General features: G+C 47.3%; 2 long non-coding RNA genes across 22 annotated transcripts in view; one reads left to right on the top strand and one right to left on the bottom strand.

Annotated features, from left to right (window-relative positions):
* Positions 1 to 21,719, bottom strand: part of LOC102157477 (uncharacterized) — a 94,172-nt gene extending 72,453 nt beyond the window's left edge. For 6 of the 10 annotated variants that reach the window (XR_014818956.1, XR_014818957.1, XR_002336606.2 and 3 more), the window contains exons 1-2: positions 21,424 to 21,719; positions 19,693 to 19,999 (exon numbers count right to left, since the gene is read on the bottom strand). This is a non-coding gene — a long non-coding RNA (uncharacterized LOC102157477). Of the gene's footprint in view, positions 1 to 13,292; positions 15,468 to 15,539; positions 15,615 to 17,239; positions 17,464 to 19,692; positions 20,000 to 20,841; positions 20,985 to 21,423 lie in introns of those variants that run through there. The other 4 variants (XR_014818959.1, XR_014818960.1, XR_014818958.1 and 1 more) reach the window with 2 other exon arrangements.
* Positions 21,720 to 21,851: 132 nt separating this feature from the next.
* Positions 21,852 to 27,596, top strand: part of LOC102168089 (uncharacterized) — an 88,729-nt gene continuing 82,984 nt past the window's right edge. For 11 of the 12 annotated variants that reach the window (XR_014818947.1, XR_014818941.1, XR_014818946.1 and 8 more), the window contains exons 1-2: positions 21,852 to 21,909; positions 22,342 to 22,412. This is a non-coding gene — a long non-coding RNA (uncharacterized LOC102168089). Of the gene's footprint in view, positions 21,910 to 22,341; positions 22,413 to 25,603; positions 25,712 to 27,596 lie in introns of all 12 variants that reach the window. The other variant, XR_014818949.1, reaches the window with a different exon arrangement.

The following is a 27,596-nucleotide window of genomic DNA, read 5'->3' as shown; positions in this document are numbered from 1 at the left end:
TGAAATGTTAGTTAATGAAGTATATGGTGAGACTGACAACCAATTTCACACTGGTCTTTGGATTCACGTGAAGATTCTGAAAACGCACGTTGAGTGGCTCTGACCGGCCGTGGACAGAGGGCAAACATGCAGGGGGCGTTAGGCTTTTCAGAGCCCCGCATGCCCCGCACCGGCTGCCCCTGGTGCACCCAGGTCTGTTCCGTCCAGACCTGGAGTCCGGCCCTCGCCTCCGGATTGGATCCCACAGCCTCGCATTCACTCCACATCTGTGTGTCCGTCCTCGGTGGGGAGCCACGGGGCGGGAGCCAGGAGGACAGGCCACCACGCACCTGGCAGCCTCTGGTCCCAAGGGGACGAGGTCCAGCCCTGAGGTCCTGGCCTCTGCTCTTTCGTTCTCTCTCTCCTTCTCTCTCTCTGTCTTCTTATCACGGACTCCTTTAAGGCTTCTCCTAGCATCACTGAGGCATACTTTTCTAGCTCAAGAAAGGCTTTACATAACAAACAACCCCATCAAAAATGGGCAGAAGATCTAAACAGACAGTTCTCCTAAGAAGACATGCAGATGGCCAAGAAACACATGAAAAGATGTTCAACATCACTCATTATTAGAGAAATGCAAATCAAAACCATGATGAGGTACCACCTTACACCAGCCAGAATGGCCATCATCCAAAAGTCTATAAACAGTAAGGGCTGGAGGGGGTGTGGAGAAAAAGCAACACTAGTACACTGTTGGTGGGATTGTAAATTGGTGCAACCACTGTGGAAAGCAGTATGGAGATGCCTCTGAAAAGTAAACATAGAACTACCATTTGATCCAGCAATCCCACTCCTGGGCATCTATCCAGAGAAAACCACGACTCGCAAAGACACATGTACTCCAATGTACATTGCAGCACTACTTACAATAGCCAAGACATGGAAACAACCTCAATGTCCATCGACAGAGGCGTGGATCAAGAAGATGTGGTACATACACAATGGAATATTACTCAGCCATTAAAAAGAACGAAATACCAGCATTTTTAGCAACATGGATGGACCTAGAAACTATCATGCGAAGTGAAGTCAGCCTTACAATGAGACACCAACATCAAACGCTTTCACTGACATGTGGAATCTGAAAAAAGGACAGATGGAACTTCTTTGCAGAACAGATGCTGTCTCACAGACACTGAAAAACTTATGGTCTCCAGAGGAGACAGTTTGGGGGGTAGGGGGATGTGCTTGGGCTGTGGGATGGAAATCCTGCGAAATCAGATTGTTATGATCATTATACAACTACAGATGTGATCAATTCATTTGAGTAATAATTTTAAAAAATGATTCTTAAAAAAAAAAAAAAAGAAAAGAAAGGCTTTAAAGTGTGGGCCCAGCAGTGTTTCCAACTCACTGCGTAGTTAAGTCTCTGATGTGTGGGCTTTTTTTGAGACAGCGTATTATAAGTTCATGTTTACTTTAAAGACCTGGCTTGGACCTGCGAACGTTCACATTTATATACTGATACTCATCTTCAGTGGCTGCTAAATCCAGCCTCGCCGTCTCAGTCTAATTCTACTCCCAGATGCCTTTGCCTGCATCAAGACACACCGGGGGCCGGGTTACGCGTTCTGAGCACAGAGACCTGGCTTTGTGTTTCTCTGCCGGGCTTGCCCTGCCTGTGTCACCTCTGCACCAGCACATTAGAGACAGTCAGCTATTCATTCATCAAACCTTGCTGGACACCCAGGCAATGCCCTAACTGTTGGGGACCCAGGGGGAATGGGCACGTGTACCCTCATGGTGAGAGGAGACCGGAACGCAGGAGCAGGCAGGAGTGTGGGCTGCTGCTCAAGGCTGCATCCGGGGAATCCAGCCGGCTGATGGGAGAGTGGCTGGCTGGCCCCGCCACCACGGGGAAGTCTCGGAGGTGGTGATAATGACAGTGAGAGGACAAGGACAGTGGGCAGTCTGCACAAAGCTGTCAAGATAGGAAGCAGCTTGGTGCATCTGAGAAACAAAGCCGTTGTGCCTAAAACTTCGGGGGTGAAGAGGAACGTGGTGTGAGGTGACCCGAGGGAGGAGAGAGGTGGCCTGGTCAGAGCACCTGAAATGTCCCCTCCAACATCGCCTGCTACTGGAGCTGGGGAACAGGCTTGCTCTAGGAGACTCGCGCTTCCCATCTTGAGGGTAATAATACCTATCTCACAGGACTTCACAGCTTCGATGATACAAGATACATGTGAGGCCACACAGTCGGTGCATTTAAGTTAAATATGATTTTTTTTTTTTGGCATGACAGTAAAATACTTCCTAGTATCTACGAAGTAACGAGCTATGAGGTAAGCTGAATAGGATGTCGATAATATAAGATAAAAAGCTATACAGCACTGAGCCCTGTTAAAGAAGTGTAAACTTTACAAAAAATACTGGTGAGACAAGATGTGGGTTTTTCACCCTTCAAGAAAAAGTTCCTATACTTTTTTAAAAGCAGGATTCAAAAGAAAAATGGTCAAAGAACATAACAAAGAGATTAGAGAAAGAGAAATACAAATGCTCAAAGTTACGAAAAGATTATCGACTTCCTTCATATCAAAAGAAATACAAATTAAAACTGTAACACAATGTTTTTCTCAGATTAGCAAAACTCAAAGTGTTTGGTGATCCACGGTCTTGCCAAGGACTTACAGAGGTCCAGAATCCAGCTTTTGTTGGTGGGAGATAAAAAGTCTCCATGAGGCACGCTTGAAGAGCGCTACTGAAAGGCTAAAGGCGTGTTGTTTTTACAATTCTACTTTTTTTTGGGGGGGTCTTTTTGTCTTTTCCAGGGCAGCACCCATGGTATATGGAGGTTCTCAGGCTAGGGGTCTAATTGGAGCTACAGCTGCCGGCCTACACCGCAGCCACAGCAACTCGGGATCCGAGCCGAGTCTGCAACCTGCACCACAGCTCACGGCAGCATCAGATCCTTAACCCAGTGAGCAAGGCCAGGGATTGAACCTGCAACGTCATGGTTCCTAGGTGGATTCGTTAACCACTGCACCACGACAGCAACTCCTACAATTTTACTTCTTAACAATAATTCTACTTCTAGGAATTTATGCTACTGGTGTAATTATTCATAAATAAGATTTTTTAAAATCCACTGCAGCATTTTTTAAACATCAAAGAATTGGAAATGAATTGAACTTCATCAGTAAATCCTTATTAAAGAAAGGAGAAATAGTATATCTGCAAAGAGCATGTGACACAGCCCTTTGAAAGGAAGAGGAGACTGGTTGAGAACAGTCCTGAAAGTCTGGAAGGGAACAGAGCACAGGGGCGGAGCCACAGGTCAGGCGCTCCTCCCCACCAGTGGTAAGGGACACACACCCGAGGTGCTGACTTTGCATCACACATTCGGGAGTCCTGGCAGAGGCAGGATTGGGTGGGGGTGAAGTGGCGCCTGAGGTTCGGGCGGAGGGAACCTTTTTCTCTACTCTCTTTAGCGCCCTTAGGGTTTTGTCAAAGTCATCTATCATGTGCCCACTAACTCGCTGATTCTTAAAGAGCCCTACCAAATGCATCTAAGGCATTTTCAGGACATCATCCTCGGAACACCACTCTCTAGGCTCCTCGCCTGTGACGTGGAAAGAGCCATCCTCCGCGTGTCGCTGACAGTAACTCAACTTCAGCGGAGATTTACTACTCTCAGCTCAAATCGACCTTCCGATTTTACCCAGAGCCCTCAGTGGCACCCTCCCTGGACTCGAGTCTAGTTGGGGCATCAACTGCACTCGAGCCCTCTGGGTGCCGTTTAGCTGCCCTGAAACTGTGACATCCCTGGAAGAGTGGCTCCCTGTGCGTCTCAGCGATGGGAGCCGGGGCCCCGTCCCCAGTCTGTTCTTTCTGCTTGTTACCCCGCGTCCTTGAGCAACCAATCCTGGGGGAACCTGAGATTCCTGGTCCAGAGCAGTCACTGCAGCCCCGCCTCCCCACCCGGGGCCAGGTGCTCACACAACCGTGACATTTTTCCAAGACGAAGTCCACGGGGATGAGTGACTAGGGTGGAAGGTTCCTCTTGCACCCGGACATCACCCAGGGCTGACCTGATCGACCAGAAGGGTCAGGGACGTGGAAGCGGAGCCGGGAGACCCAGCTGAGCCCAAGCTGGACCAGCATGTTCTCAGACCAGACCCAGCAGCCGCCCTGCCAGGGACTCCCTGGCCCAGAACACTGCCTGCAGCCAAGTCCCGAGGGGTCGCTGGCCTCCCTGCTGTTGTGCCAGAGGAAAGAGAAATGAAGGAAGGGGCTAGAGATGCCTGGCCCATGTGTTACTGAGAAGGCGTGCCGTGATGGAGAGACTAAGATGCTGCCATGCCGGGGAAGCCAGGAGGCGCTCTGAGAGGTGACGGGCTACACAGACACGAGGAAGGCACAGGCACCTGAGCCCCAGCACAGAGATGAGCTCTCCGGTTGTCTCGACGGAACTGGTCTCTCAGGAGGCAACATAATAGGAAATTCTTACAAAGTGCTTGGCCCAGGCCGGGCATTGCTCTCCATGCTTTAGAGACAACAGCGTCAGGGAGTTCTAGTTAGAGGACAGCTAGCCGTGGCCAGAACCATGCTGGGCAACAAGCACGACTAAGTCCCATCGGCATGGACCGCAAGCACTTCCTTACCCCGTGTCTTGTGCAGGCGTCCCTGGTACGTATACGTAATTTATTTTATCAACAGTGCCCCTGGGCTACTACGTAACTTGATTTCTGCACTGAAAACATCACAGAACATTGGCGTGGTCCTTCTGAATGGCTGCGTGATGCTATGTTGTATGGATGCGCTGTAACAGCTTACAAACCACGCTCCTATCATTGAGATGGTTTCCACTGGCCCTTAGGAGGGTACGGATCGGACAGCGGTGTATCCACCACTTTACACGAGTGAGCATCTCTGCAGGTCACTGCCAAGAACGGAGACTGCTGAACAACAGCACCAGTTCCCTGCTTGTTTTGTTAAGCACGTCCTTTTGACCTTCCAGACAGAGCTGTGCCAAAAATCAGCCCCACCAGGGCCGTCTTATACCCAGTCTCTCCACACCCTTGACAAGCCAGACTCATTCTGCTTGTTTTGGGAAATGTGAGAAATAAAAATGATCCTGTTTTAATTTGCTTCTGTCTAATTATACTTATGGTTTTTATGCCATAGTATATGTTGTATTTTTCTTTTTTTTCTTTTTTGCTCGTCGCCTTTTTTTCCTATTGATTTTCAGGAGCTGTTTACGTGTTGGGATGTGAATCATCTGTCTATTCTGGTTGCAAATATTTTCTTCTAGAGGCCTCTTGAGTTTTAACGTTTTTTGTGATATTCTCCTCAACCATAAGCCTTTGTGTTTGATGTTGATATACATGTCCTTCCTTGAAGTCATCTGACTTTTAACTCTTCCCTCAGAAGGCTTTTTAAAGCCCCAATCACTCCTTTATTTTCTTCCGCCCTATTTGGGAAATCGAATGAATTCCATCACCACCTGTGCTATCCCCAACTCAAAGACCAGCAGCCCCAGAGTCATCACTTCCGGATTCTGTTTTAGCAACAATGCCTCTGCATCCAACCTTGCGTTCCCAGACTGACAAAGCACTGGAAGATGCAGAGATGCTTCCCAGCCAGCTCTTCCACGTGGCAGAGCCCACCTGTGTCTGTGGAGTCTGCTCAGGCCCCTGTGGTGGCACTTAACCAGCCTCCATCTTGCTGAGGACTGACCCGAGGACTTGGCTGGAGAACCTGGCCCCAGGGCTGAGAAATCCTGGCACACAGTCCCAAGGTCAAGGACAGAATTTCTCTCCGCATCAGACCCCCGGAAACTGTTCTTGTTCCGTCATCAGGAACAGCCTCCCACACTCTGCCCAACAACGCGAAGGAGAGGCAAAGCGGGACCAAATTATACAGCAAAGCTGGAATAACTGACCTCATGGACACGAAGCCTGAGTGGCTCCGTTCAGAGAGCAATGGTCATTCCATCCTAAAAACATATCTGGGGAGATCCAGAAGGCACAGCGGGTTGAGGATCCAGCACTGCCACTGCAACAACTCGGGTCGCTGATGTGGCACAGGTTCGATCTCTGGCCCAGGAACTTCCACATGCTGAGGGAATGGCCCAAAACAATACAAATAAAAACATATCTGCATTTGCATCTACATTCAGTAATAAAAGAATCACTACTGATTTTTGTTTTTTAATTTTTTTAACGAATAGGAGTTGATAGGTGGATTTTTTCTTTAACGACTCATAGGTGCCTCAATGGTATGAATGGCGTGCCATGCTATTTCTCTTCTGCGTCTTTCCCTGCTTAGCAATCACTCAGCACTGGACACTATTGTTAGCAAGCTTACTGAGTTTCTGAGTCTCGGTTCAGGTCTGAGCTGGTGTAACATCCCCCAGATCTGCTGCAGCTGTCCAAGGGAAGGCCCCTTGCTATTCTGGGGCAGTCTTTGGTCTTTCTTTTCAACCCTTATTATCTGGAAAATCTTTAAATAAGTTCTATAAATGGAAGTTTCAGCTGCTTTTACGAAAAGTGACTTGGATTATAAGGGTTACAGGTCATAAATTTTCACTTGGAACCAACCCATCCTGCAGGGTTGGACTCAGCCATCATACACCACAGACTGAAAAGTGGGAAGAAAACTCAACACTCTGCCTTCTGGACAGTACCATGTACTGGCATGTATACGTGTACGCAAGCATCCGCTTTGGAAGATGGGAGAAGTACAGAGGCAGGGCAACAAGACAACCAACCATGGCAGGAGTCCTGGCCCTCACTGGTTGAGGACAAACTCTGGGTAAAACACGACACCTGAGATCAGCAACAGGTAACGACTGGCAAACAGAATCTGGGGCTGGCATCAGTTTTTGGTGGTTTCCAGTTTAGGAGCTGAATTTCAGGGCTGTGGATCCAATTCACATGTGGAGACAAGGAAAACACTGTGGGATGCCAGGTAAACCATCAGGAGAGGGACTAGGCTGGCGGGCTGAGGACGCTGGGACGAGCTTCCTTTAGCACGAGAGTTTACAAAAACTTCTCAAAGCAGTATCTCCTGGGAACTTGCATCATCCCTATGAGGCTGGGTTATTGCTCTCTTTCCACAGATGAGAAAATCGAATCTCAGCTGTTAAACCAACTCTCCCCCAAAGTATATAGCTGGTAAATGATAGAGTCTCAGACCCAGGCTTCCGAATCATCTCTGAAATTTCCTTTGTGTCTGCGCTTTCATCCTTGCTAGTAGAAGACACTACAAGGCCGGCCCTGTCGGGAGCACTTAGCCTAGGGCTGCAGCGGTGTGAGGGCAGGAGAAAACCCATCCTCCCCCACCACGCACACAATGGAGAACCACCTGAGTCCAACAAATGGAGATTAAAATATAACCCTCGCTGCTGATAAAATCTCGGTTAAAGAGTGTGATTTTCCTTCTGCTGGGTAAGTGAGCTGGTTATATTGTTCCCTGGATTGAACCTGCCCAGCTAGTTCCAGCCCCAGATAATCACCGTCCTTCTCAAATGGAGGAAAGATCGACCAAAGAAAAGAGGAAAAAATTCAGGGGGGCAGTGCGGTGACTCACTCTGCCTGAGCCCGAGAGAGGGTGTCAGCCGTGGCTCAGGTGCGAGGCCCTCCTGGTGGAAACACACAGACCAGGAAGCCCTCTTTGAGCACGAGGCTGTGACTGCAGTCAGCGCCGAGTCGCACTCTGCAGGATTAATCACCAAGAGGGGTGACGCCCCTCTCAGGACCACCGACAACACACCACACTGGAGGAACCTGGGGACAATGAGCAGGCCCAGGGAGAGCCCACGGGTTTTCAAGCAGGCTTACTTTAAACCCGTGAGGTAGCTGAAGACAATGGGAGAGAAGGCTGGCCTCTCCCTCCAGCCTGTGCTGCGGCTCCAGGACCTGCCGCCCTGGGTCCCAGTTCTAGGGGCCTGGCCCGTCCCTTCCTCCAGCCGCCGCACACACACATGCAGCTCCCGAGTCAGAGGCACACGGCCCGCTGCTGGGCTGCCTCCAGGCTGCGTGGGCTCTGCTCCCCGAAGCACCAGCTGTCCCCGGCCCGGCGCTCCAGGCACAAGCAGCTCCCTCGCAGAACCAGGGGCGTCTCTTCCTCAGTAACCCCACAGGCAGTTCCCACCTGCATCCAGAAACCACACCTGCCTGCTGCTCACGGCCACGTGGAAACAGTTCTTTCTCGTACATTCCTATAAAAGACAGTCTTTCCAACCACTGCGTTTCTCTCCTCTTCCTAGGAAATTTCTTCAAGTATCTGATTACAGGGCAAAGAGTGGGAATAACTCCGTCACAGTTACCTTGGCTCCCACCTCTGTGTGCAAATACGGTTGTGATGACAGCTTCCATAAGCTCAGGGATAAAACTGTTCTATTTTTTTTTTTTTTTTGTCTTTTCTGGGGCTGCACCAGCGGCATATGGAGGTTCCCAGGCTGGGGATCGAATGGGAGCTATAGCTGCCGGCCTACGCCACGACCACAGCAATGTCAGATCCAAGCTGCTTCTGCAACCTACACCACAGCTCAGGGCAACGCCAGATCCTCAACCCACTGAGCGAGGCCAGGGATGGAACCCGCAACCTCATAGTTCCTAGTCAGATTCGTTTCCACTGCGCCACAACGGGAACTCTCCCTGCTTTTTTTTTTTTTTTTAATACTTCAAAGAAATGTCAGTAATGTTTGCTCAAAACTGTGGAATTTAATAAAATATTGCTTCACATCAGATTATTTTGTTAAGTTTTTAGGGAATCCCTTTAGAAATAAAATATTAGGAACCTTAAGCAAAAGATCATAACCTAGCCCAGCACATGTAGGAATGTAGGAATATATTTTATTATAAATATATCTTCACTGATCTGAATCCATGTGAAAAAGCAAGGAGTAATAGTTTTGATTTGTAACTGTACCAATGATTATTTACCAATTAACCTACCATAAGATTTTACTGACAGTGCTCAGCAGAGACCACATTAAAGCCCTGACTTGGAGCAAGAATGAAACGTCACGGTTCCACCTTCTGCCCTGTTCTGGAGATGGAGGCACTCACATCTGTTTGTCTGAAAAGCACTAAGAGCTGGAAACGTCCACGTCTCATGAGGCCAGGTGGTTACATTCTGTAACTGCCGTCAGGTGTTCACAGCTCTGCCTTCCGGGAGCAGAGCTAAGCAGTCTATTACACATTCCACGGGACAGAGCTTCAGGGGCTTAAATGGCAGCAGGAATGTCCATGAGGAGCCTTCTCTGATCCTGGCTGAAGAGCCCCAGTTTTTTGACATGTTCCCCACGTGTCTTCACACGTTCCCTTCACACGTCTTCATCAAGAGCCCTCTGGAATGGTGCTGCCCAGAACACACTGTGTCCCCCGTCGGACCCGGGCCAGGAACAGCGCTGCGAGGCCGCCCCTGGTCCAGAGTCCCAGCTCCAGCACAGTCGAAGACTAGGCCGAAAAGAAATGGCCTCATGCTAATTGTTCTCAAGCTCATGGGCAACTGAAAACCCAAGGGGCTGCTTTGCTTCCCACACAATACACTCACAGGAACAACCAGACACCTGACTCTCCCATCCCATGAGTAAGTATGCATGCGGGATCCAAATTCAAGACTTACCTCTCATTATTTCAACCCTGCATTCTACTTTTTCGTAGGCTTCATTCTATTTTCCGTGCTAACAGCCGTTCCTCTCAGCCTGTGCAGGCTAAAACATAATAACTAGCTATTCACTTAAGTCACAGATTCACGAGGACGTAATTAGCAACAGGACTGCCAGTAAGAGCTCCTCCTGGTTGAAATGCTCTTTGGGTGTCACCGAAACAGTGTGACTCTATGAGGAGGCAATGCCAGATACTTGTTCCTCAAATTTCAAAAGTACAAAAACTAGAGCAATGGCTCTGAGACTTTCAATCAATAAGAAGGTAAATTTGCAAAGCCCTAATCATGAAGAAATAAAAATAAATACGCTACTGAATTGCTAATTATTCTGTTACATATTAAATGATGTGAATTGCAGTTATGTCCTCGGAATGTCCTTGAACTTGATGGGAAGTCACTTGAGCTAAGTCCTTCACTGGTGGGTTTAACTTCCCTTCATTTCTCAGCAGTGGAGCATGATCTTGCTAAATTCAGCAGGTCCTGCCGCTGAGCGCGCTTTCTTTTCCACCTGCTTTCCTTCACGGTTTTCCCTTTGCACTTCCACACTTGCAATGCACACGTCTAGGTTGTTTTGTGTTGTTCCGTATTTGTATTTGTCCTGCTTGGAGAAGCTCTGAGTTTTCTGGTCTGCAGTCGGGTGTCTACCATCAGTGTTGGAAAGTTGACAGGCATTATTTCTTCCAATATTTCTACCTTTTCTTCCACAGTACTTATGTTTGTTATATTAGATATTGTACTCACGTTCTTCTGTTCTTTGTAATTTTCATTTTTCTTTTTGTGTTTGAGTTGTGGAACTTCTGCTGATCTCTCTTCAAATCTATTCATTCCTTCTGTGGTTATACCTCATCTGATAAACCTATTTAAGGCACTCTTCATTTCTTTTACTGGGCTTGGATTTCTAGCATTTCCTTTTGCTTCTTTCCCACATTTTCACCTGTCTGCTGACATTACCATCTGGTCTTGCATGCTGTCTACTTTTTCCCATTAAATTATTAACATATTAAGAGTTATTTTAATTCCCTTTGTGACCATGTGAACATTTGTGTTGTATGGGAATCTTGTTCTGTTTTCTTCTTGCCTCTGGCATGTCTTGTAATTTTCTTTTCTTTTTTTTTTAAGTAGACGTGTTACAAAAGGGAATAGGCATGAGGATGAGGTAAACGGACCTTTGTGTGAGGATTCAGGTTAACCTGGCGAGGAGTCAGGCCATGTTTAACATCTGTTGTGGTTACAGGCAACCAGACTTCAGGGTTCTCTACCAGCAGAAATGAGCTAGAAAGACAGGGAACAAATGCCCAGGAATTAAAGTACTGAATTTTGATTCCTTGGAAGATGGTGATGATGAAGATTGTGCACCAGAGTTCCCGTCATGGCTCAGCGGTTAAAGAACCCCACGAGCATCCATGAGGACGCAGGCCTTGCTGAGTGGGTTAAGGATCCGGCGTGGCTGTGGCTGTGGTATAGGCCAGTGGCTACAGCTCCAACTGGACCCCTAGCCTGGGAACCTCCATATGCTGCAGGTACAGCCCTAAAGAGAACAAAAAAAAAAAATTGTGCACCAGGTATTTGTTGACATTTACCAGTTACTGTGGGAGCAAAACCCTGAAAGCAGAAGACACAAACCTCCCGACTAGGCGACAGCTACCTGCTTCAAAGTGGGTACTTTTGTTTCCATTTTTTAAGGTTCTGGTGAAGTAGAGCTGATGTAGGAGGCTGTGATCATCTCTGCTGCCCAACAAAGAGATTCAGTTACGCGTGTACACACATCCGTTCCTTTTCCAGATTCGTTTCCCCACATAGACCATCACAGAATACTGGGGAGAGTTCCCTGTGCTAGACGGCAGGTCCCCATTGGCCAATCGTTCCACGCACCTCAGGGTGCACCTTCCAATCCCAAACCCCCATCCATCGCTCCCCACGACCTGTCCCCTTTGGTGACCAGAAGTTTGTTTTCAAGGTGTGTGAGTCTCTTTCTGTTCTGCAAGTTAAGTTCATCTGCATCCTTTTGACAGATTCCACACATAAGCACCATCATATGAAGTGCGTCTGTCACTGTCTCACTTGCTTCACTTAGTGTGGCAACATTTCCGTCTCTTTATCCCTAAGTCTTCCCTCAGGGCCCTGGTCCTCTGGGTTCTCGTCCTCTGCTGTTTGTTCAAGTCTCACCTGGATTTTACTGCTCCGGGCCAATTTACCTTCCTCTCCCATAAATGTAATGCCACACTCCATCCTAATCAGAAAGTCTATTCTCATCAGATGGCCCAATAGGTCCAACAGGCGTATACTCTAGAAACAGCACCAACACGACACCGAGCATTTATGCAGTGCCAACAGTCTACCCTTCGCTCCCGCCCTAGCGGAGAGCACAGCCCTCACCATGGACTTGCCTGGCCTCCTTCTACATCACTTCCTGGCAACAAGCTGTGGTCGTACTGAGTGTGCGTATTCATTCCTTGGACTCCTCGTTGCCAAATGCAATTCTAACCCGCCCCCCAACCTTGGGCGACTTTCCAAGAAACTCCACGTCCACCTCTTGGGGACCTGAAATCTCTGCAAGTGTCTGTGGTGGCTGCGGCCCTGGTTCCAGCGCCCTTGGTCAGGATGCCCAGACAGGTCTGTCCCTCGGACGGTCAAATGCATTCCAGACGGCACCACAGAGTGCTCTGAATGACATTTTCTCTTGCCTCCCTCCTTCATCGCAGAAGACGATGCCAGCTTCAAGATGACAAAAGTCCTTGTCAGAGGGCCTCCTTGCACTGCTTAGATGTTGGCTAAGGAGAAGCTTGAAAGAGATAATATGCTGCCTTGTGCTCCAAACTTTCATTCTTTTGTCAGCTGCAGTAGGAAGAGAGACGCTCCCCTCCCCAGGAGTGTTTCCACTCCGGCCTCTTTTGTTGAGAGAGTCAGAAAGGTAGGGGAGGAGCCCTAACCCGTAATTTGGGACTCACATAATGGAAAGGAACACGGAGCCGCATAATAACCACATGTTCCAGCAGATTCCCTGGTCATATTTTCTTTTGAATTATCAAGTTACTTTCAACGTAATTACCATGTTACCTGACATTCTCCCATCTCCTTGCAGTTCCCCGGAGTGTACAATGCTGTAATCTCTCCGTCATTACGACTCGTCTGTCACTGGGCAGGTGTCTGGCGGAGCACTCGCTGCGCCACACCGACCACGCTATCAGGAAATACCCCTGCTCTCGCACGGGCATTAATGGGCACATTCCTGTGCGGTAACCAACGTTTGGAGACTGAGAGGTACGTTCATTACGAGAAAATCCCATGAAAAATTCACAGTATTGCACTCTCCCCCGAGGGTAGTGTTTCACTGGAAATACCACTTCCCCACACCCTGTGCTGCACTTTCTTAAAACCCTACAGCACTCAAAAGATACCGACAAGGACACCACACGGGGAGCAGGCCTTCCAGGAGAACTGGCTTGTCAGAGTGGCCTGTTTCTCTACAATGCGCACAATTAAGCACAAAAAGATTTGACCCTGGAGGGTCTCAAATGACTAGACTCGGCCAAGACTTAATCCAACGGCAGCCATCATGTGGTCCCATGATAGACCCCTTAGAAAAGGGTCATTTTAAGACTCAAAGGGCATTTTTCCTCTGTGAGAGCTTATATGAATTTGACAGGTCAAATTTTTCTTTTATTTGTATTTGTATTAAAGGGTATCTGTGGTTCCTCCATCAGGAAAGGGCGCTATCGCAGCGAAGACTTTCTAGACATCTGACTCACAGGGGCTGTTTCCTCGGCTCAGCTGAGGGGAGGGCAGAATCACGAGACCAGTGTCAACTCTGGGTAGACAGGTGAGGTGTGTGAGGCCGGGGGCCAAGGCGACCCCTGGCTTAGACAGCAGTCATGTGCAGTTCATTAGGATCTGGGGACGGGGGACAAATCCACACAAACGCCACCTGTGCTGTAGAAAACTGCCCTGTGTGTTTCCGTCTGGACCCGGCTAGCATCTCTGCAGGAAGAGCAGCACAGAGATGCTGAGCGACAGAAGAGGACCTGCGCGTCCGGCGTGGTGAGGTCAACGTCTCACCTCTCCGACCTGACATCGTCCGCAACCCTGCCAGATTTTCCTCTTCGCAGCCGTGCCTCTAAAGGAGGAAATTAGGGCTACAGCAGTGGGTGCTGAGATGTGCCCGCCAACTGAACACTCTTCGGAAATCACTGCAGGGCTCTGCCTAGCATCCGTACGACTGCCCCAGAAGCTAGCCAAACGCTCAGAGGGCCTCCTCGCACTGTTAGACGCTGGCTAAGGAGGAGCTTCGGAGGGAAAAGCGATGATGGTACCAGAAGCTCCTGGAAGCAGGAATGCATGGAGGTTTCATCTCCATCAGACTCTCTCTCGTTTGCTCAACAGTGAACCTGCTTCTGACTCCAGAGAGGCCCCTGTGAGGGGAATCATGCAGTAGATTCGAGAGAGGCAGAACCAGCAGGCAGCAGCAGGCATCCGCGCCTTGTTCTAGACCTTGGGAAGGAAACACCCTGGACTTCGCCGTCGAGCATGACGTGTGCTGTGGTTTTTCTGTGGAGGCTTTTTATCAGATGGAAGAAGTTTCCTTCTCTTCTGTTTTGCTGAGTGTTGTATCCTGAAAGGGTAGTGAACTTGGTAGGATGTGTTTCTTGCATATGTTGAGAGGATCGTATGACTTTGCCTTTATTCTACTGATAGGACGCATTACATCAATTGGGGTTTCAGACATTATTCCAATCCTCTACACTTGCATTAAACTCCTCTTGCATGGTATATAATTCTTTTCACACGTTGCAGAATTTTGTTCCCTAGCATTTTGTGGAGGCTTTTTGTGCCCATAGTTGTAAGGGATGTTGACCTGCAGTTTTATTTTCTGGCGCTATCTTTGACTTTGGTATCGGAGTAATACTGGACTTGTCAAATGAATGAAGCAGGGCCCATCCCTCCTGTATTCTGGGGAAGAGATGTGAAGAGCTGATGTCTCCGCCTGTTCCAGCTGATGTAACAAAATACCTGGGCTGGGGGCGTGTCAACAACAGACCTGCACTGCTCTCACCTCTGGAGGCTGGCAAGGCCAGACCAGGGCACGGGCGTGGCCACCCTCTGGAGCCCTCTTCCTGGTCCACTCCAGCCTGTGGCCTCCTGCGGTGTCCTCACCTGGTGAGAGGGCTTAGGGTCTCTGGCACCTCCTGTACACAACCCCATGCATGAGGGCTCCGCCCACAGGACTTAAGGGCCCCAGAGGCCTCTTCCTAATTCCACCTTTGCTGGTTAGGATCCCAACATGTGAATCTGAGGGGGACGCAGATATTCAGACTACAGCAACCGGTAGTAATTCTCCTTCGCATCTTGGAAGAACTCAGTAGTGAGGCCTGTGAGCTGGGCTGTGCTTTGTGGGTAGTTTCTGATGACGGCTCTAATCACTCCAGACCTTCTAGGCCTGCTGAGACTGTTTCTCCCTGAGTCAGATTCCGCAGTCCGTGCTTCTCTAGGAAGGCGTCCGTTTCGTTTACGTTTCCTCATTTGTCGGTGCACAGTTGTTTACAGCGTTCCTTTTCAACCTTTTCCTTTCTGTAGGATTGTGGTCATGTCTCTTCCTTCATGTCTAATTCTAGTAACTTGAGACTTTTTTGCAGCTAAAAGTTTGTCAAGTTTCTCCATCTTTATAAAGAATTAGCTTTTTATTTATTAATTCTGCTGCTTTTCTGTTCTCTATTTTATTAACATCTGCCCTGATGTTTATTATTTTATTCCTTCTGCTTACCTGAGCTTCAGGGTGCTTTCATTTTGCCAGCGTCCCATGATGGATTTTTAGGGAACTGATTTGAGACCTCTCCTCTCTCTTCATACAGGTATTCAGTTACTCAGTTCCCTCTTCGTTCAATTTTAGCAAATTCCCAGAACTCCTGGGACACTGTAACTTTGTCTTCATTCATCTCAAAGCGTTTTCTTATTTCTTCTTTGACCTATTGGAAGTATACTGATTAATTTCCACATATTTTTAAGTTCCCCATTTTTTTTCTCACTGTTGATTTCAAATTTCATTGCACTGCTGTCAGAGAATACACTTTGTACTGATTTTACTCTTTTGAATGTTTTGAGGTATAAATGACATACATTAAATTAATTTCAGGTGCACACCCTAACAATTTGATATTTGTGTATACTGTGAAATGATCGCCATAACAGGCCTAGTCACTTGCCGCTTCTTAAATCATCCTGAATCATGTTCTGCAAGACATTCTGGTCTGAAAACAGGCCTCTGCACACAAGCCTGTACACGCCCAAGCAATGATGGTGAGGTCCATGCCGAAGTCTCATCGAGACGTTTCAAAGCAAGTAAAAGAGGCTTTCCCCCCTTCATGAAGATTTTTAAGGGCACTCATTACTCAGACCCTCAGACTCACATCTGTCCCTTACACAGTAACGGAGGGTGCACCTGCTCGCTCACGACCCCACCATCCCACAGAGAGGAGGGGCAAGGACACGGGGCACCACTGTGACTCACTCAGAGAGGACTGCCTGGGCGGCGGCCGAGTCAGGTGGGGGTCCTTGAGCGACCTGATGTTTCCAGTGGGCTGGAAACCTGCCGCTGAGAGCAAACGCTCTCCGCCTTCCTCATTCATCACGTCTGAAGTCCCAGGGGCCACCGGTGGTAGGTCACTTGGAAAACCTTAGCTCTAGGGAAATATTTCTCAACAGGAGATAACGCCCATCACAGAAGGTGCACTGGGTGGGAAAGCAACTGGAGGGACAGGACGGTAAGTGGATGGTGACGGAGCGTTCTTACAGATTTCAGTTAGAAAAGGAAAACCATTACAAAATGTAAAGTCTTATTCAGACTGAGCGCTTCGCAGCACGAACAGACATACTTCTCGTAAGACGCCTTCACCTGAACAGGAATTCTGCAGTGTACAGAGGATGCACCCCAGAGAGAGGTTTTTCCCCAAACACACATATATCCTTCTCAGTACCATTCCCTCGCTCCTCAGCACGATCCTCAGATTCTACTGACTCCTTCAGCAACTGACAACAAGCAAGCAAGCAAGCAAGCATTTTCTTTCCAATATAAACTCTCTATATGGCGCAAAGGAACAAAGGTTAAAAATGAGGCTTGGGAAATACTTATTTGTTATCAAGCTGCCAAATACCTAGCCTGGTTCTCCTCTAACCAAACACACTGAGTCTCCTGCTTTAAGTGCGTATGGAATTCACACAATAGATGACATTTCAAAAGACTATGTCAGGACATGATTTAACTTTAGTTCGTAATTTCCCCTCAAATTATGTATTTCCTCTAAATTGGAAACTTCTTATAATTTCTGCTATCTTGGTTCCAGTATCAGAATGTACACTGATTAATCGCTACTTTTTTACAAGGCCCCCGAGCATAAATTTTAAAACATACACAACAGTTCCTAATCTAAAGGGATTCTAATCTAAGTGACAAGACAAAGGTGTGGTAAGGTAACAAAACCAGGAACACGTAATGATCATCAAAGACAGGGCGTCTTGTTAAGTTTCTGGAGAGGAAGACTACAAGCATACTGTATACATAAACATGTATCTTTTTTTCTTTTTAGGGCCGCACCTGTGACATATGGAGGTTCCCAGGCTAGGGGTCTAATCGGAGCCGTAGCCACCCCGGCCTACACCACAGCCACAGCCAACGCCAGATCCGAGCCACGTCTGCAACCTACACCACAGCTCATGGCAACACCAGATCCTTAAGCCACTGAGTGGGGCCAGGGGTCGAACCAGCGTCCTCACGGATACAAGTCAGGTTCATTACTGCTGTGCCACAATGGGAACTCCCTATAGAAACATATTGTAAAGGGGACAGTTTAGTTATTTAAACAAGGAAAAAAGCATACTAAAGCTCAGAGCAGAAGGAATAAAATAACAAACATTAGAGCAGGTATTAATAAAATGGAGAACAGAAAAGCAGTAGAGTTAATAAATGAAGTAAAACGCTAATTCCTTGGAAAGATGGAGAAAACTGACAAATCGCACATTCTGGAAATGATCTCCAACATGTCTTCAAAGGTCATGAAGTGACTCCATGCAGATGCATCTGCAGGACACTCAGCAGACCACTGACTTTTATCCAAAGCAAGGAATCTTTTAAATGCTTGGTAAAACCCTCCCGCATGCAAAGGTCCGCTGCGGAGAGGGAGCACTGCAGCATGATCCAGCCAGTCCTGTCCTCCAGGCGGACTTCATTTCTGCTTCCAATTTAGAGTCCCAAGACCATGAGGGTGCACACTAGCTTGCAGTGCCACCGGTCAACTACAAAATGCCTCCACGAGACAAAAAAAGACGGACCGAGAAGTGAACACTGTGCAGTAAGAAACACGAGGTCTGGGACAGACATGGGGACACCGCCGTGAGAGCCGTGACAGGAACTGGTCAGGTCTGGAGCTGTCCGTCACCGTGAGGAGACGCGCCTGCTGAACCAGGTGTGGTGTCTGTAGTAATTATTTTTTCCCCTTTGAGACCCTAAAGTTGCTTTTTCCCTCTTCCATGAATACTGCGTTTAGAAACGTCCACTTAAAAGGGCTTCGTGCAGCACCCTCTGGGCAGTCACCTAAAACAATGACTAGGTCCAGTCACACCCAAAACCCTGCCTCCAAGTCACATATTTGAGAGAACATACAAAAGTGTTGTTTCCTGGATTTCCCGTCGTGGCGCAGTGGTTAACAAATCTGATGAGGAACCATGAGGTTGTGGGTTCGGTCCCTGCCCTTGCTCAGTGGGCTAAGGATCTGGCGTTGCCGTGAGCTGTGGTGTAGGTTGCAGACTCGGCTTGGTTCCCGAGTTGCTGGGGCTCTGGCGTAGGCCGGTGGCTACGGCTCCGATTAGACCCCTAGCCTGGGAACCTCCATATGCCGCGGGAGCGGCCCAAGAAATAGCAAAAAGACAAAAAAGAAAAGTGTTGTTTCCTGGCGAGTTTCCTCTCTGGCCCCCACACATCCGGGGTGCCCCGTGGGGAGAGAGCAGCAACAGATGGATCCCCCCAGAGGCTGGGCGCTCTGTGCTTCCTGCCACTCTCCCTCCGCTCCCGTGCTGTCAGCCACTGACTCTGAAGCAGTTACGGGAAAGAATGTTCTCATTCACAGTACAGGTGTTTGTGGGAAAAAAGCACCTGGATTTAAAACCAAAAGGTGTTAAAAGCTTAGTCAAGTGAGGGAATATCTGGTCAGCTAAGCCCGGGGTGGGGGTGGGGGTGCTGGTGAAACGCCTCAGAAAGCAAACAGTCTCTGTGGTCTTCTGAGAAGACTGCTCTTTGGACTTAAAGGCCACTGCCCCCGAGGGGCAAATACACAGAGGAAATGCAGCCCGGCTCTGAGGGCCACCCCGACAGGGCATGAGCCACTGGCTCCAGGAAAGCGTTCCCCGGGCACAGGGGCTGAGGAAGCATTTTCCCATCTATGCGGTGTTTTTGCCTTTCCCAGGACTATTCTTCAGGAGAAAAGTTGGGGTGAAGAGTGCATTTCCCTGGACACCTCTGTCTTCTCTGGCACCTATGGGATTATTCGCCTGGAGCAGGTCCTGTTCATGAGACTGGGATGACTAACAGTCAGTGGCTGAAAATCACTCTCCAGCCCTCCACGCTGCCTTCAAGATAAATAGAGAGAAACGACGCAAAACAAAAGAACCGAGCACTGGGCTCCAGCTGCCTTAAGGCACAATGAGCCAGGACGACTGCGGAACTGCAGACCTTCCAAAACCAGGCCCTCATGAGCCGGCTCAGATCAAGACAAACAGGGACACTGGGGACCTCGACGTCTCTCTGAGTGACTCTGGCAGCAAGGACACCGACACCACCAGCCGGAGAGAGGTCATCACCACTTATTCTTTTAGACCTGTCCTGTCTTCAATCTTCCACCCCAGTCACAGTTCCTAACCCACGTTCTCATCTACTCTTTTTCCTTCTCCTTCGTTCTGTTTTTAAACCCTTTGGATCGTTATGTCCTATGAAGGAAACCGTCCTTCACCTGATTAGAGAACAATTTTTACTATTACAACCCGGAATTAACATACCTTGGCCAGGAAGAGCTGTGTTTGGAGCAAACAGGGCTGTAGGGGAATCTTCATCTTCAGCAAAGACATCACGTTTCCTCTGGGCACCGACGCCGGCTTTAGTTGTGTGGGATGCAGGCGTCTTTGACGTCTCTGTGCATGAACGTGCGGAGGCACCAGGAATGTGACACAGGGGGTTCCCGAGTGCGCCTTCTGCCCCTGACTCCGGCTGTAATTACTGGGGACAGCTGGATGCTCCATCCCCCTTTCAGGGCAGGTGACCTCAGCAGCGACTCTGCTCACAAAACAGAAGGCGGCTTTGCTGCCTCTGTGTGCAAATCAGACAGTAACTACGTCAGAAAGTTCTGTTCTTTTATTGATAAGACATATTTTGCAAAGGTCACGTTCTGCCCTTCAGGTTATGACACGGAGCATTTGTTCTATTTAGACACGTGCAATTTTGATATGTACACACACATACACACGTACGTCCTTAGGCTACGCAATGAGGTACTGGCCGAAAGAGTCTGAGAAACCGAGGTGCCCAGACAGGAAATTCCAGACCAGTTTATGAACTTGCAAAACAAATAAGGGAGAGCAACATGATGTATGGTTCCAAGAGGAAGACACAAATTCAAGAGGAAGACGTGAAAGAGGATTTCTTTGGGAAAGGGGTTCTCCGCCTTCAATTCAATAGGGTTTTCTCTTGTGCTTCAAGGCCTTCTCACAGGGAAGTTCCTGTGGCCCCTCAGCCTAAGTGCCTGTGAAATCCAGGGAGGGGTGTGGACCGGCAGGCCCTCTCGGAAAGAACGCTGGTGAAGAGAAGTGACTGCAAAGCTGGAGGAAGATGCCCACACCCCAGGGTCTGCCTGGGGACCAGCCCAGTCAGAAGAGGAGGCTCTCCTTGGGGTCAGCATTTCCAGTCGAGGCCCCGGGGACCAGGGGTCCTCAAAGAAGGTCCCAGGGAGAGGCAGCTTCAGTCCTCAGCAGGCCAGAGCCTTGTCGCTTAGCTAAAATCCTTCTGGACGAGGCCCATAGCCCCTCCCCTGCCTCCTGGAAGGGTTGCAAACAGTAGGTGCTCCCCAGGGGAAGCTAGGAGACAGAAGGAGGGGAATCCACTGGAGACCCCACCACAGGCTGGTTCTCCCCAGGCTCCAGGAGTTTCCTCACCTTGAAATGGAGTTGTCGGCTTTAATTCCTATACAAAAAGTAGCATGTGGCCGTATACATCTCGATCTTAGACATGATCGATAATTTTATATATACAACGGAGTGAAACCGTGACGTCACAATATTAGTACTATCACTACTACCTATGAAAGAATAGAAAATGCACGCATGAGATTGAAGGAAAAGTCCTCTCGCCCAACACTCTTGCAAAGGATAGTTTGAGAGAGAAATTGTTCCTGCTCCTTCAATTTACTGCGCGGGCGAGAGGAAGGGGGGGGGAAGGGGGGGAGAGGGATTCTTCAAGCCGTAGGTCAACCCCTTTTCTGGGGTGGGGGCTACTTCCAGACCGTGGATGCCTGACACCGGTGGTCCCCCGCCCTGCACACACTCTAAAGGCTCCTCTACAGACGGAGCTGTGATGGAGTCTCCGTGTGCAAATTTGGCCCTGGAGGAGGTTAACAATAATACTAGGAATAAAATAAAGCAACCATAAAATGCACTGTCGGGAGAGGTGTGTGACTGTGGCCTCGCAAATCTTCCTGCACAACTTCAACACCTCGCGCACGTTAGCAGAGCACTTACTCCGCTGGGCTGTAACTTTCGGGTCTGAGGTGTGCCCAGCAGGCGTGTCCTCCTCCTGCGTCCCAGTGTCAGGTCGGCAGGTGCGCTCTTAGGGCGGCTCCCCGCGACCTCGGCGCCGCGTCACTCCTTTGCTCCCCAAGCCCCGGACGGGCGCCTTTTCCTTAAAGGAAGCAGTTGGGTCCCCTCTCCCGCGCCCCAGAACCGCCGGCCAAGCTCCTCCGGTGCTTGGGGGCCGTTACTAAGTAGGACAAGCGTCGCCTGGGCACCCGTCCCCCGACACTGTCGCCGACGAGACCTTTGACCCCACGGCCGCCCAGGGACTCATGGGAGGGGCACGCCGAGCGCGGGGCGGAGCCACGTCCCGCCGGCGGGAAGGGCCGGCATCGCGAGACTTCATCACGCTGAGCCGGGCGAGTGGTTTGGCGCTTGGAGGTGTTTGCTCCTGGGACGTCGCGCGGCAGAGCTCTGCACGTCGGCTGAGCACAGGTAACAGAACCTGAGAAAGCGAGATGGAGGATAAGCAGGGGCTAGTGCATTAGCAAGAACAATTTAGGACGACAGTCCATGTAATTCATTGAAAAACTTGCATGAAATTGTTCCCTCGGCGCTAAACAGGTGTTAAACATTACAGTGTTCTGCGGGCTGCGCGTTGGGCCCGGTATCGGTGAGACCCAAGAGCCTGGCTTGTTAGTGCACACAGCTCCAGTGATTCTGTGAAAAGGGATTTTAGGACAATTTGAAAAACATGGGAAATGTTCTTAGAGCCCTAAAGTTAACAACCACCTCCCTGCCGCCCCACCTCCCCCAGCAAGTGTAGTCTGGTGTGAGAGGCTGCCTCGCCAGATTGACTCAACAAGCAAGACTTCGTGTCTACCATTATTTTATGTTAATTACGGTCTGCTGTTATTTTTACTACAGGACTCACGGTACTGATAAGATCCAGTGTTTTCCCAGTCCGGATTGGAATGCTTAAATCTAGAAGATTCCAGGTATGTTCAGAGAATGCTCCAGCACCAGGGATCCAGGCAATTTTAGTAATTTAGTCATCCATCAAATATGGGACAAAAAGTGTCCAAATTTGTCAGAAGTTTACCTTAAGCTCAACTCTCATAATCTCAGCCACACTGAGGAAAAAATTTACAAAACTTTCGTATCACTTTTTAATCATTTCCCTCTTTCTAAATAAATGATAATATGTTTCTGCTAAAGGTTTATTTAGAATATTGAAGCAGCGATTCTCAGATTCTCAACTTCGGCTGCGTCAGTAATATCCTGTGGTCCCACCCCCAGAGATTCTGGTCACTGGGGACCGGGAAAGCCTGGGCAGTGGGAGTGCTTTTTTATGCAGCCAAAGTTGAGAACCATTCACCTAAGCACAGAATCTAACCATAATTTCACCTCTCCCTCAGGCAAATTGAATGCCTCAGATTAAAACCAAACTTTTTTTTTTTTTTTTGTCTTTTTGCTATTTTTTGGGGCCACTCCCGCGGCATATGGAGATTCCCAGGCTAGGGGTCCAATCCGAGCTGTAGCCGCCAGTCTACACCACAGCCACAGCAACGCGGGATCCGAGCCGCGTCTGCGACCTACACCACAGCTCACGGCAACGCCGGATCGTTAACCCACTGAGCAAGGGCAGGGACCGAACCCTCAACCCCATGATTCCTAGTCGGATTCGTTAACCACTGCTCCACGACGGGAACTCCAAAAACCAAACTTTTTTTTCCCTAGAATTTTATAAGTTCTCTATTCAATTTGTATGCTGAGAGTTACAGAACATACATTTTATTTCAGCCAGAATTGGGCATGTGATCATGCCTAATCAGATTTTAAGCACTATTAGATCCACTTTATCTCATTCATTTTAGCTGTTTGATACCTAGGACTCCCAGAATTGGATCCAAAGACTTGATGATACTTGAGGCATATCCTGTCTTCCTCTGACCTTCTCCATACATTTTAAAAAATCTTAATTGAATTCTTTGTTAAAGCCTATTCTATCTGGATACAGATTGTCACTTTACTTTTTCTAACGGCTTCCAGCTTTGGCTTGAGCTATTTCTACCTGAATATTTCTTGCAGGCAGGAGAGTCCTACTTTGTATCATTGGGCCATTCCTAGGGTTGGAACCTAAAAAATTGACTTCACTTGTATAATTTTTTAATGTTACTATACCAAAAAGAAGTTCTTACAGAATCGTGTTTTCCTACAGAGCTTTAAAAAAAAAAAAAAAAAAAAAAAACCCCTCCCTAAATCTTACAGCTCAGCTCAGAGATACCTTTTAGTTAGTGGACTTGTATCATCTCCACACTGGTTCTTGGTTCAGAGTTTCTGGAATGTTCCTAGCCCAGTGTAGCCACTTCATCAGAGAGCACCATTGTCATGCATTCTCACTGCTTGTCCTTGAAACAAATGGGCAGCTTCTGCAGGCCTCTTAACAAGGAGCGATAAAAAGGGTTTAGGACCCCAGTGAATGCTTTGTTCTCCTGCAGGCTCTTGGCAATTGAAGGTGCCCACTTGCTCCAAATTCAGCTGATAAATCCCTTCACCTGTTCCTGACTGCACTTCTAGCCCAGAAATTTTGAAAGAAAAACACAGTTGTGAATTTGACCAGTAGGTACAAGGTGATACAAAAACAGCTGTTAATTGACTCTCAGAAATAGAGAACAGACTTGTGGTTGCCAAGGGGGAGGGAGTGGAATAGACAGGGAGTTTGGGGTTAGTAGATGTAAACTATTACATTATACACACACACACACACACGCACGCACACACACACGAATGACTGGATTACTTTGTTGTACAGCAGAAATTGGCAGGACATTGGAAATAAGCTATACTTTAATAATAATTTTTTAAAATGCAGCTGTTACTTCCCTGGAGTGAAATAGGTATCTTCCTCACTGTAAAAGAGTTTACCTTTTTGGTTAGTTAAGGAAATCGTTTTCAAAATTTTGGCGCTCACAATATATTTTGTATCACAGCTGTAGGTACAGCTCAGTTCCTCAAACATGTAAACATCTATTTAACTGAAAAAAGTTTCACGATACAGTAGTAAACTTGGGGCAGCCGTCGGTTCGGCTGTATTGAGGCTGCATAACAAGCACCCTCAAACCTTGACGCACATTCATAATCATTTCTTTCTCAAACCGAGTTGTGTCTGCTGGGCTCTGCTGAATTAGACAGGACCTGCTGGATCAGGCTCCAGGTTGAGAGCTGGAATCGGGCTGCTTCACTGGTCTCCCCACTTTGCACCAGAGCCTCCTCCTGTGAGATTGTATAGGTGTCCCATGTGCCATTCTTAAAGCCTCTCAACAGCCTTAGAGTTGCCTGTTGCCACATCTGCCTACATTCTGTTGGTCACAGAGAATTGTACAGCCAAGCCCAAAGCCAAAGGCCAAATCACAGCAGGAGTAGGGAAGAGAAGCAAGAATTCTGAAAGAATAATACTCCCTAGGACAACGTGCCACCTAGGATCATCTTGTTTGCTGTTTTAATATTCCCTTTCATCAAAAGAAAAACGAGGGGTTCCCGTCCTGGTGCAGTGGAAACGAATCCGACTAGGAATCATGAGGCAGGTTTGATCCCTGGCCTCGCTCAGTGGGTTAAGGATCCTGTGTTGCTGTGGCTGTGGTGCAAGCCAGCGGCTACAGCTCCTATTAGAACCCTAGCCTGAGAACCTCCATTTGCTGAGAGTGTGGCCTTAAAAAGACGACAAACAAAAAAAAAGAAAAGCAATATTCACAACCCTCCAAGCTGATTTCACAGCCTGTAAAGGGGCTGTGGCCCACACTTTACAAATCAATGGATTCAAGCATCTCTGAAATACCTTATCCATTCAAAGCCAAATAATGAAAAAATGTGGAGATAAAATACCTGTCTGGAAAGTTCTGGACCTGGATCTGCCATTAACGAATTATGAACCTATGAATAAATTGTTTTACCTTTAGAGATTTCTAATTGCTTTACAAATGACTTTTACTTGGTTCAGATAAATACACTTTCAGGGGTTTTTTTGGTTATGCAGGGAGATAACATTTATTATTCATGCTGTGACTTAGCAAATATACAATGCCTGTGTCTAAGTAAGTGTGGTCATATTTATTGCAAAAATCAAGACTTCTTTAAATGGAAGAAATGAGGAATTGCAGCGTCATCGTGTTGTAAATTACTTTTCCAGTTTTCCGTATGATGAGGAAATGTGTGATGGGACCAACAGAAGGAGACTTGATAGAGAGAAATTGATGGTATTATTGGCTTCCATTAATTACGTCATCTGAAGCCCATGGTAAATATACAATTTCTTGATGAGCCATCACTTTGTTAAATGCCATTCAAAAGTACCAAATTCCTTCCAACTTCTAAGCTTAACATGTAACATTGTATTACCCTTGTGGTTAGGAGGTACACTTAGAATTATAACACATTTCCAGTTTTGCTACATTTTTGAAGTGGCAAAATAAAAATTTTTAGGAACTTTATTTAAATAGCAAAGAAATTCATCCATTGGAAGAGTGCAGTGTAATGGTAACAAGTGCATTTCGATATTATGACACATTGTTTTAAATTTTATTTGCTTCAGGCAACTTAGAATTTCACTGGTTTTTTGGGAGGAAGAGGGATTACTTTTGTTTTTTTATTTTACGAAATTAAAAACTTATTTTTCATTGACACATAATTGCCTTACAGTGTTTCAGGTGTATAGCAAAGTGATTCAGAATGAATTTTTACTAAATGTGTACAATTGTCCCATCGTCGTCACAGTTCAGAATTTAGAATTTGTCCATCAGCACAGGAGGTTCCCTTGTGCTGGTTTGTGGTCAAACCTGTTTCTGCCTCCAACCCCAGTCAACCTTGGATTGGCTCTATCTCCATAAATTTGCCTTTTCTAACATCCCTTATGAAGGGACCTATATAATATGTTGTCTTTTTTGTCTGGCTTCTTTCACGGAACCTCGCATTTTGGATGGTCATCTGTGTTGTTGCGTGTACAAGTTGCGTGTTTGTTTTCGCGGCTGGATAGTGTTCCTTTATACTGAAATACCGCTGTCTGCTGCTGTGCACCAGTGGGTGGACATGTGGATTGTTCTCAGTCTTTGGCTGTTAGGAAGAATGCTGGTATGAACACTAGTGTTTGTGTGGACAGAAATGGAATTTCTGGATCATATGGAAAGTAGTAAGAGCTGCCAAGCTTTTCTGAGGTTCCTGTGTCATGACTGTGTCCCATCAGCAGTGTAGGAGGGTTCCAGTTTCTTCTCAGCGTTGTCAGCACTTGATAGTGTCATATTTTGGATTGTGGATATACTAGTGGGTATGGAATGCTGTGGGATCTGGGATTTAATTTATATTTCATTGATGATAGTGACGGTAACCCTATTTTCATTTTCTTATTAGCTGTTCATCAGTAGTTCTTACCAGTTACTCCTATCTTCCCTGATGACATGTCTGTTCTAATCTTTTGCTGATCCTTTAACTGAGTTGTTTCTCGTCTTATTAATGGGTTAGTTGCAAGAAATTTTTGTGTCTGGATACACTTTATAGGAAATATGAGCGGCTATTTTCTTGTCTGTGCCTTGTCCTTATATTTTGGTGTCTTTCAAGAAGAAAGCTTTAAATATTCATGAAGTTCAGTGTATTATTTCTCATGTGCTATGCTTTCAGTGTCATGTCTAAAAAAATCTATACCTTAACCCAAGACTACAAAGGTTTTCTGTAAAGTTTACTTATATACATTTTGAAGCTTTAGTGTGTAAATATAGAAGAATGACACATTATCATAAAAATTTTGTTTCCCCTTTGGTATATCTAAGCTAATATTTCTGCATATGGAATATCCAGTTTTTCAGTAGCATTTATTGAAGAGTGTCCTTGCTCCATAGCATTAAAGCTGATGCCTTTTAAAAGACATTTGACCATAAAATTAAGAGTTCGTTTTGGGCTCACTAATCTGTTATATTTATATATTACCAATGCTACTCTGTCTTGATAACTATAGCAGTATAGCATGTTTAGAGATGAGGTGGTATTATTCTTCCAGCCCTGTTCTTCTTTTTCAAAATTATTCTGACTCTTCTAGGTCCTTTGCATTTCCATATAAATTTGCAGGTCAGCTTGTGAATTTACATATAATTCTCAATGAGATTGTGTGTCCTGTCTATACATAAATTTGGGGA

This window comes from Sus scrofa, chromosome 11 (genome assembly GCF_054392235.1).
Source record: "Sus scrofa isolate SSC_HxYL_T2T_F1_AM1 chromosome 11, Sscrofa_HxYL_maternal_Yorkshire_Landrace_v2.0, whole genome shotgun sequence".
In the NCBI taxonomy this organism is placed as follows: domain Eukaryota; kingdom Metazoa; phylum Chordata; class Mammalia; order Artiodactyla; family Suidae; genus Sus; species Sus scrofa.
The sequence above is the reverse complement of the archived record's forward strand: the minus strand, read 5'-3'. Positions and strand labels throughout refer to the sequence as shown.